The sequence below is a fragment of the Marmota marmota genome, unplaced genomic scaffold (genome assembly GCF_001458135.2).
Source record: "Marmota marmota marmota unplaced genomic scaffold, marMar, whole genome shotgun sequence".
NCBI classification, from domain to species: domain Eukaryota; kingdom Metazoa; phylum Chordata; class Mammalia; order Rodentia; family Sciuridae; genus Marmota; species Marmota marmota.
In genome coordinates, this window is record NW_025999853.1 from 17,399,070 (window position 1) to 17,409,453 (window position 10,384).

At 42.1% G+C, this 10,384-nt stretch overlaps 1 long non-coding RNA gene across 2 annotated transcripts in view; it reads right to left on the reverse strand.

The window, feature by feature from the left end:
• Positions 1-1,180: 1,180 nt before the first annotated feature.
• The window catches only part of LOC107140013, a 39,788-nt gene continuing 30,584 nt past the window's right edge, over positions 1,181-10,384 (reverse strand). For both annotated transcript variants that reach the window (XR_001503234.2, XR_007347926.1), the window contains exon 3: positions 1,181-1,283. This is a non-coding gene — a long non-coding RNA (uncharacterized LOC107140013). The remainder of the gene's footprint in view (positions 1,284-10,384) is intronic.

The window sequence follows — 10,384 nt, forward strand, 5'->3', positions numbered from 1 at the left end:
ACTCTTTACTTATTAAGTTCCATAAGGTAATATATTTAAACATTATGTGTGTTTTCATAAATTGGTAAATGGAAAAAAGTTTAATATTGCTTTGTGTCTGTGTCTTTGCTAAAACAAGGTTACTAAGAGTTAAGATTCTATCATGTGTAATTTATATACAAAGAGTATAAGAAGTTTCAGTTGGGTTTCAATTATAGTACCATAAAAAAAAACATGAAAGTATTTCATCTTATTAAAGTGGAGTAATTTGTCTAAATCAGAAATTTTATAAGAATTGTTTCAAAATGTGAATTTATAAAAAGGGTTAACGGCTACAAAAGAGATAAAAAGATTCAAGATGTGGAAATATATTTTAATATAAAGGTTAAAAAAAAAGAGAAATGTTTCTAGATGAGATAATCTCTGTGTGGTAAAGTAAAAAGTTGTAAAATGCCACAGTCTGGCTGGGCACAAAATCACGAGCCACCACACACCTTGTAGATTCAAACAGCAACTCTTTATTCTCGAACTGTCACCGGCACTTTACACACACGTTCTGGGCAAATCCACGTTCTGGGCAAAATCCCCACTTCCACTGGGCTCTGCATCCCAAAATACTCTCTGAATCCTGCGAGAACTCAATGGGAACTCAAGGAGCGGGCGTGCCTGAGGCAGCAGGATACTTCCTATTCCCAGCAGGGTACACCTTAAACCTGGAACCGCCCTAAACCCAAGGAGCGGGATACTCCCTAATCCCAGCAAGATACACCCTAAACCTGGATCCGCCCTGGTCCTTGAGCAAGGTCACCTTACATGCAATGTCACTGCAAATGACCTGGGTCATGCCATGCGTCATTCCTACTTTGCAATGGCTCTCAGCAACAGGGGTTCACTGGCTGCTTTGACTATATCCCTTGTGGCTTTGAAACTTACATGTTTTTTTTTCTTTTTCCCAATCTTCTTTTCCCTGACCTTCTCCTCTCTGATCTTCTCCTTTCTGATCTCTTCCTAATCTCATTTTCTCTGAATCACCTCTATAAAAGCCCCCTGTTCTTGTGGATGGGCAGAATCACAGGCTTTGGGACAGTGAGTCTCCTGTGATTCTCTTTTGCTAACAAAGCAATGAATCTTCTTTTTCCCTTTTCTCAAAACCATGTCCTTGTTATTGGATTGGCATCAGGGACAAGGACTGAGCTTCAGCCACAGTCTTAACTGGCTTTTATTTGTGGTTCCAACACCTTGTTCCATAGAATCAAAGGAGTGTTCCGTGAGCAGAGGAACTTGGCTTGATGCACGGAAAAGGGCTGAGGAAAACAGAAAACAGAACAAAAAGTGAATTGGTCATTCCAAAGTTATTTTCCTTATAAAGGTTAAAGCAGAGGAGACTTCCTAATCTTGTCAGCTGTTTAAAACCGACTTGTTTGGGGTTCTGGCCATCCCTCCCCAGTCCCCCCACCCTCCTGATTTTTCAGGTCAGATAAACAACTTGGTTGTGATCCTATGGTGTGGAACTTGAGTGTGAGCAACCACCTTGGTTTGGTCTGCTGAGCCAAGTGCAGGAGCTCAGTACAAACCAATGGCCTCTAATAAACTTTATCTAACATGTCCTGGTATAGGATAGCAGAATTCCATCCTCCGCCACTTTGTTCTTTTTTCTAAAAGTTAACCTATTTTTTTCATGTAAATTGAGCAAATATCCCCTTCTCCCATATGTTCCTGGGATTTTAGTAGGAATTTTATATTAAAATCATAGTTTGGAAAGAAATAAAATATTTCCAACAGTAAGGTGTCTCCACATGAACATACCCTAGATCTCCATTTATCCTTTATTTAGGATGATGCTACTCAGAGCACTGTCCCTGGACTAGTGACATCACCTGATAGATTTCAAAATGCTCTGCTCTGCCCCCAAATTACTAAAAACAGAAACTCTTTCCCTCCCTCCCTCCCTCCCCCTTCCTCTTCTTTCCTGCCTTCCCTCCTTTCTTTATTCCTTCCTTCCCTCTCTCTCTCCTTCCTTCCTTTCACTCACTCATTCATTTATTCATTCATTTTTTTCTTTCTTTCTTCCCTTCATTCGTACCAGGGATTGAACCCAGGGCCATTTAACCAGTGAGCCACATCCCCAGCCCTTTTTATATTTTATTTTGGGACAGGGTCTCAATAAGTTGCTTAAGGCCTTACTCTGTTGCTGAGGCTGGCTTTGAACTTGAGATCCTCCTGCCTCAGCTTCCCCAGCTGCTGGGATTACAGGCATGCACTACCACACCCAGCTGAAACCACTCATTAGAGAGGACCATCCTCAGCCATCCCTCAAGTGCAGTTGTGTCCATGGGCACACAACATGGTCAAGCTCTACCTTTACTTTTTACATCTAAAGATAAGCTCTTAACTTCAGTCACTCTCTATATCAGTAAGGCAGAGAAGACCCAGACACAACCATTTGATATATTACTCCTACACAATCTTTCTCTACAGCTAAAAAAATTCTATAAGTCTAGTGAGGTTTATAGTTACAGGGAGTGGACAGAAGCCCCCACTCCAAAAGCTTCCCCACTGCTGATGTATGATGTACCAGGCCAGGATTGAGTGCTCTCTTGATGCAGAGTAGCTCAGCAGGGTCCCTGGCCCTCAGGCATTCATTGGTTCTTCTCTGTTAACTGATTATGACAGTGTTGCTTCTCGGTTTCCAGGGTGCATGTCTGCTTTGCACATTGGTTCTTAATTTTGCAAGAATCCACTGAGACATCTTTGCAAAAACAATGAGAAAAAGAAGAGAGGCATGCAATTTCCAGAGGCGCACGGACTTCTAAAGTTATGCTCTGAGTAGGGGGTCTAGGGACTGTAAGTTAACCCCCCTGAGACGTCAGAATAGAAAAAAAGGCTGGAAGCACCACAGTGTTGTTGACTTTCAGTTTCTGTGGTCACTAGTAGCTTTCTTGACCAGTCTTTTCGGTAAATATTTGAGCTAAACTGGACAGAGGCTTATTTAGGGTTGTGTGTGTGGCGTGGTAGCACATGAGCTGAGCAGAGTTCCACCTTATCAGACCTCTAGTCCTTCTGGGAAGTTGTTAAGCAGCCCCAAACATCCATAACTTTGCAGATTTATTTTTGTGCAGTTTTCTAGAGAACAGTCATCATGGAGAACTCCTGGGAGACTGGACAAGGAATGTGGACAACACTCAGAGCCTTCCTAGAACCAGGCATTGATTCAAACACCAGACACCTGATTATTTGATACATCCTCTATCATGGCCATGTTTATTCACTTGATTACTCTCAGAGTCATCTATCTATCAAATGTTTAATTGCTATCACCATTAAGTCTACTGCTTCTAGAAATGGTGAATTTTCATCCTCTCCTTTGCTAGGAAGCATACAATGAAAAAAAATCCTTCTAGGGTAAATATTGAAGAGATATTATTTCCATTTAACTGTTATAGCCTGAGTCTTCATGAGATGTAGACAAGACTTGTACCAGAGCATAGCATGAAAGGAAAGCAGGAAGAAATAACTGCAATTCATTTTTTTCCCCCAGTACTGGGGATCAAATCCAGGGCCTTGTGCATGCTAGACAAGTCTCTACTACTGAGCTATACCCAGCCCTGCAATTTATCTTTTATGTCTGTATATTGTGGAACAAAATAAAAGTGATGTGTCAGAAACAATGTGGAAAAATTAAATAACAGTGATGTGATTTCACACCTGCATTTAATCTTATACTAGTCATAAATTTTAAATAAAACCAAAAATACAAAGGGATAAACAGCACATCTTTATATTTTTTTGGACAAATAATAAGAGTCTAAACTTATGCCTTCAATTAGATTTGTAGGGGTGGGGCAGATACCAGGGATTGAACTCAGGGGCACTGCACTACTGAGCCACATCCCCAGACCTATTTTGTATTTTATTTAGAGACAGGGTCTCATTGAGTTGCTTAGTGCCTCGCTTTTGCTGAGGCTGGCTTTGAACTCGTGATCCTCCTGTCTCAGCCTCTTGAGCTGCTGGGATTACAGGCATGTGCCACCATGTCTGGCATGGTGTTAATTGGGTTATTAATTGCTAATAGTTGCTGAAATGTAACACTGTTTATGTTGAGTTTCTTCAACCTAATGAAGTACTGACCAAAATGGATTTTATAGAAGAAAGTGTAGATTAAAAATGATTTATAAACCAGTGCAGTGGTGCACGCCTGTAATCCCAGTGACTGGGGAGGCTGAAACCAGAGAATCTTTAGTTCAAAGCCAGCCTCAGCAAGAATGAGGCACTAAGCAACTCAGTGAGTCCCTATCTCTACATAAAAATAGGGCTGGGGATGTGGCTCAGGAATCAAGTGATCCCTGCTGCCAAAAAAAAAAGATTTATACTACACATCATTCTTTTAGATCTGCATTGTCTAATGTGCAGCGACTAACTAGTCTTATATGCCTATTGGCCATTTGAAAGACAATGTTGGGGAAAACTTTTCTCTACCTTCTTAGTTCAGTAGGCATGGCCCTGCAAGTTAAGCTAGCAAAAGACATTAATAGGAGAAAAGGCACACAATTTTATTAATATTTACTTGTATGAGAGTTCATAAAAAGTAAAGAGGTAGTTAGTTTTGGGGACTTAGATGCCATTTTAACCAGGAAAAGAGGGCTTGGGTTTCAAGGGATGATAACTTGAGAAGTGACTAGGAAATACATGAGGAACTGATGGAAGATAAGGATAATTTTAGTAAGGTCTCTTTGTTCAAACTTATCTCAGTGTGGACTCCACAGGTCCTGTGATAAGACTCATTCTCCCCTTCTGGGCATGGGGAGGGGGTGGAGGACAGGACCTTCACAGAGAGGAAGTTATGCAAGTTTAGGTCGATAAGGGGAGAGCAGAGAAATCTTCATTCATCTGTTGATTCTCTATTGCCTTCTGCTCAAAGTGATTCTCATGCCAAACTGTTTTTTTTTTTTTTAAGTACTGAGTATTGAACCCAAGTGCTTTACCATTGAGCTACATCCCCATCCATTTTTATTTTTCATTTTGAGACAGGGTCTTGCTAAGTTCCTTAGGGCCTTGTTGATTTGCTGAGGCTGCCCTCAAACTTGTCATCTCCTGCCTCAGCCTTCCAAATTGCTGGGATTACAGGCATGTGTCATTGTACCCAGCTCACAGTGGCATCTTTTGAAGTTGCACATCCTGATTCCTTTTAGTAACAAGCCCAAATTAAGATGTGCTATAAGTATAAATATAAACACGAGTTATAAGAATTTGCACGAACAAAAAAGAATATAAAATATCTCAATGATTTTTATATTTTTACATGCTGAAATCATGGTACTTTTAAAGTGCTGGGTTAAATAAAATGCATTATTAGATTAATTTCATCTGTTTTTTTTCTATTTATTTTTAATGTGACTAATACACTGTTTAAAATGATATATGCTTCATATTCTATTTTATGAGCCGGTGCTGCACTGGACATTAAATAAATGACTCAAGTCGAGGATATATTTACTTTTTAATAGACAGTTCTCTGTTACCAGGCAGACAGTAGACATTAGCTAAGTTACTAGAAGGATGGCAATTTAAACTCAAAAGTGATTTTCCTGTTAAGGAAGATCTCCTGAGGTGCTCAGTCCAGTGAAGAGTACATTTGTTATTATGCTTGTCATTTTAAACTTTCAATATTACATGGGTCAGGTGTTTGGCATGACACTTTTCATGTCTCTTCAAAGAGAGCCCTCAATGGTTTAGACTGAAAGACGAGGACAACAAATTCTGAGTTGAAATGATAGGAATAAGATCAAGTTCCACAAAAAGGGGAAACTGATGGCATGGAAAGGTAACTGAAGAGAATTCCCTGACCAGCTGTGGTGGAGCATGCCATTAATCCCAGCAGCTCCGGAGGCTGAGGCAGGAGGATTGTGTGTTCATAAGCCAGGCTCAGCAACTTAGCAAGACCCTAAGCAATTCAAAACAAGACTTTGTCTCTAAATAAAATATAAAAAGGGGCTGGGGATATGGCTCAGTGGTTGAGTGCTCCTGGGTTCAATCCCTGGTAGGAAAAAAAAACAGAGAGAGAAATTCCCTGGTATCCAACATCCATGCATAAAATATCTCACCATTTCTATAAATGTATGTAACAAATATTATCTCCCAGTTCACAAACATGAGAGGTGAGTAATAGCACAAGATTGTAATTTTAAAAAAAGTTGTTTTTCACTAGCTCCCATCAGCTGATTCCTGGGACTTTTCTGAGTTGGTTTTTTTTTTTTTGTTTTGTTCTTGTTGTTTGTTTTTGGTACTGGGGATTGAATGAGGGGCACTCTAACACTTAGCTATATCCCTAGTCCTTCTTATTTTGAGGCAGGGCTTCACTAAATTGCCAAGGTTGGCCTTGAATTTGCAATCCTCCTACTTCAGCCTTCCAAGTTCCTGAGACTTTTTGGCTTGAGTGAAATCAGAGGGAACTTCTGTATCTTTCTTTTCTTTTCTTTCTTTTTTTTTTTTCTGCACTGAGAATGAACCCAGGGCACAAACACTGAGCGATATCCCCAGGCTGTTGGTTTTCTTTTTATTTTGAGACAGGGTCTTACTAACAAATTGTTGAGGCTGGCAGTGTTCCACCTGCCTGAGCCTCCCTAGTAACCGGGATTATAGGACCACACCCAAGCTGAGGTGTCTGTCTCCCCCCAACCCCCTGCCCCCCGCCGACCCCTCTCTTTCTTGTAGTGTTGGGTATTGAACCCAGGGCTTCACCCATGTTAGGCAATTTCCAGGGTCTTTAAGGACCAGAGACTGCCACACTTTGACCTGCCAGCTCTGAACCTGGTCCCTTGATGTTGGTGGAGTTGAGGTCACTCCTCATAGTTGCTGCCTTCAGCAAACCATCTCCACCTCCTACTGCCCAGAGCAGAGCAGCCCTTAGCAGCACACAAGCTGGTCCCTCCCCACACGCACAGGTCCTTCCTGCTTTCCAGTGGGACAAGAGGGGACACGTCCATCTTGGTATCATATAGCTGAGGTCAGCAGTAAGTATATTCCCACTCATAGGGCCTTATCCTTATATTCTGACAATGTGGAATTTTATCTGAAAGTTTAAAAAAGCCCCTCACCCTTCATGTTCTAGAATATGATTCACTGCAAGGAAATTCCCATCCCTGTGGGACTTAGATAATACCCCTTGTTTACCAAGCCAAACATAGTCTCGCCAAATTCCCATTCTTGATCTCCTAAATGATTATTTATCCCTACTGACTGATCAGAACAAAATACCTGTTAACCACTTTAATAATCTTTTCTCCTACCCCCAGATCCCTGAACTTGAGCCCACACTAAGCTAGCATAAAGCCCCTTCTAAGTAGCCCTCCCCAAATAGGCTGACCTCCCATAGAACATTCACCCAGTTCTTGTTTATTCCTCTCTCTGAAAGCAAAATCTTATTTGATTCATTTAAATTTCTTTTTTTTTTTTCCTTCTTCCTCTCCTTCTCCTTCCCCTTCAGTGCTGAAGATTGAATCCAGGGCCTTGGGTATACCAGGCAAGTGCTATACCACTGAGATACATCCCCAGCCGTTTAAAAATATGTTTTTGTGAGATAGTCTGAGTTGTCAAGGCTGAACTTGAACTTGGAATCCTACTGCATCAGCCCACCAAGTTGCTGAGATAGGTGTGTGTGTGTGTGTGTGTGTGTGTGTGTCATTGTACTTGCTTGACTCTCTTGGGATGCTAGCAGACTCTATGGTGAATGGTTTCACTTGTTATAATGGCTCCTCTCTCTCCCTTGCAATAATCCTTTTGGAGAAAGTCTCCTCTTATTCCTTCTGGAACTTTTTATAGGCAGTGAGGGAGAATTTCTTTGGAGGACCCCCAGCCCCAAGTCTAGCTTCCTTCAGAAACATGTTTGTATGGCCGCCTCAAACCTAAGATTAATCAGCATACTGCAATTTTTCAAAAAAAGGATTTACTATGTTTGCAAGTGTTGAAAGGATTCCAGGGATAGATGCTTAGCAGTATGTGTGAGCATCTAAGAATGATATAGGCAAGAAAAGCCGGGGTCTGGGAAACACACTTGTCACCTACCAGCTATCTTGAGCCTTATCTTGATTCCATTCCCAGACATTGCCAAACAGTTTCTGGACCAGATTCAGCCCCAAATTTCTTTTATACAATCCAAACGATATTGAAAATACTTATTTTAATTAGTTATTACTATTTTTTAAAAGAATGAGGATAGAAGCCATCACAGAAATCTTTTGGCTTTTCTTGAAAAACAAGGCCCCTGCCAAGCACTGTGGTGCATGCCTATAATCTCAAAGGCTGGGGAGGCTGATGAGACAGGAGTATTCCAAGTTTAAGGCCAGCCTCAGCAAAAGCGAGGCACTAAGCAACTCAATGAGACCCTGTCTCTAAATAAAATACAAAATAGGGCTGGGGATGTGGCTTAATGGTTGAGTGCCCCTGAGTTCAATCTCTGGTACCAAAAAAAAAAAAGAAAAAAGAAAAACAGGACCTAGAAACATTGTTTCCATCTCCCCATAGGGCAACAGTCCCCATAACTGGCCTGCTTTGCTCATTTCTATTACCTGCCTGGCCTGTGGACTTTCGTTAACTCTGACCCTGGCAGAGTCACAGTACTCCCCAAATAGCGGTTATGAGTGTAGAGGCGGGAGATGCGATGCCTTCCCTTCCCATGGTGACCGGGTCATGGCTGACACCCTATAACAAAAGAAAGACATAACAGCTTCATTTAATTTGAGGTGTTTTTTTTTTTTTTTTTTGGTGACACAGGAACCTTCAGAAATGAAGGCCTAAAGATCCAGAGATAACTGTCTGTTTTGTTCTTCAATGAAGAATGGATGGCTGGGTAGAAATGTGATTAGACAAAAGGGATCTGACCTCCAGGCAAGAGACTAGTTGGGGGTTGGGAGATACTCAGCAGGACCCCCTGTTTGGTGCCTCTGGGTCCCTTTGCAGGCCATTCCTTTCTCCTGGCTGTGGGGCAGGGCCTGTTCTGGAAGAGGATCTTATCCCACCATCACGCAAGGTGGGGCTGAGGATTTATTGCCAGCCAGCCCCTACACAGAAAGGGGAGGAGGCTAGAGGATCCTTTCTAGGTCTTTCTGCTGGCTTTGGGAAGGGCTCTAGTTTCTGAGATCTGCTTGGGGAAGAGGAGCTCTTAGCTTCTATGGTCAGCCTTCAGAGAGAAGACGAGGAGACAGAAGGGCTGGAGGTCAGGAGGAAACTGTTTCTGAGGACGCTGCTGAGGTTTTCCAGTGTCCTTCGGCTCCACCGGCTCAGGAGGCCAGTGCCAAACTGATTTGACTAACTTTTCCATTAAGTTGAGGGAGGTGTCTGATTGTTTTCACAAACCCATTCCTTGCCCTTTATTGATTTTTGTTTAAAGTTTAGCTATGAAATGTCACAGTAAAGTGACTGGGCCACCTTGAACTGACCAAAGCATGAAGAGATAAGTGCAAATACCGTACATAATGGTAAGAAGTGTCACAGCACTTACAGTAAAACTTGTCTTTGAAAAGTGTGAATCTCATCACTGCAGTGTGATGGCTGCAGTACTCGGGTCATGAGCCCCAGCCTGGACCTTAGCTCTGGACAGACGCTCAGAGCTGCCCCGACTGTTGCACACTCAAAAGCTTTCATGAGAGCGGTTCTGTTCCCTCTCAGCAGGATTTCTTGACAGATCCAGATGTTGAAGAGGCTCCTCCCAACTGCCAACATCCTTGTCCCTGCTGTGACAAACTACATATTTCAAAAACTCTCAACAATAATCTGCCTTGGCCCACCTCGGTGTGCACTACCTCTTGTTAAACGCTGAAAGCGAGAGTCAATTTCAGGAATGATGTGCTCAGTTAGGGGTCTGTGAGGACACCCTCCATGGACAATCTTCCAGGCATCTCACACTTGGTCTTGAAGTCCCCAAGGCCTAGCCTCAAGCCTGGGTGGAATGTAGCAGGGACCTGTCAACTTTCCCTGCTTTGGAATTATAGCTGCTTCCAGCAAGGTTCTCTTCACATTTGAAGAGTGATGAATTCTTTTCCTCAGGGAGGTCTTCAAATACCCCTGGTATTTTCATAGATCACTTTCTTCCTCTTCCTCTTCCTCTTCCTCCTCCTCCTCCTCCTCCTCCTCCTCCTCCTCCTCCTCCTCCTCCTCCTCCTTCTTCTTCTTCTTCTTCTTCTTTGCTTTAATGTTCTGTTTTTACTGGGCCCTTTCTCTACTTGCTTTATAAACTCTTCCCAGGCCTGAAAGAAAACTCTTCCCTCATTTCAGTCTTTTGAAGTGAACTAGCACCCTCTGTAGGCCATTTTTATGACTTCAAGAAGCTACATCTCGGTGGTGAAGTTCTAATAAAGGCACCTAAGGCAAAAAAAAAAAAAAAAAAAAAAAAAAAAAAAAAAAAAAAAAA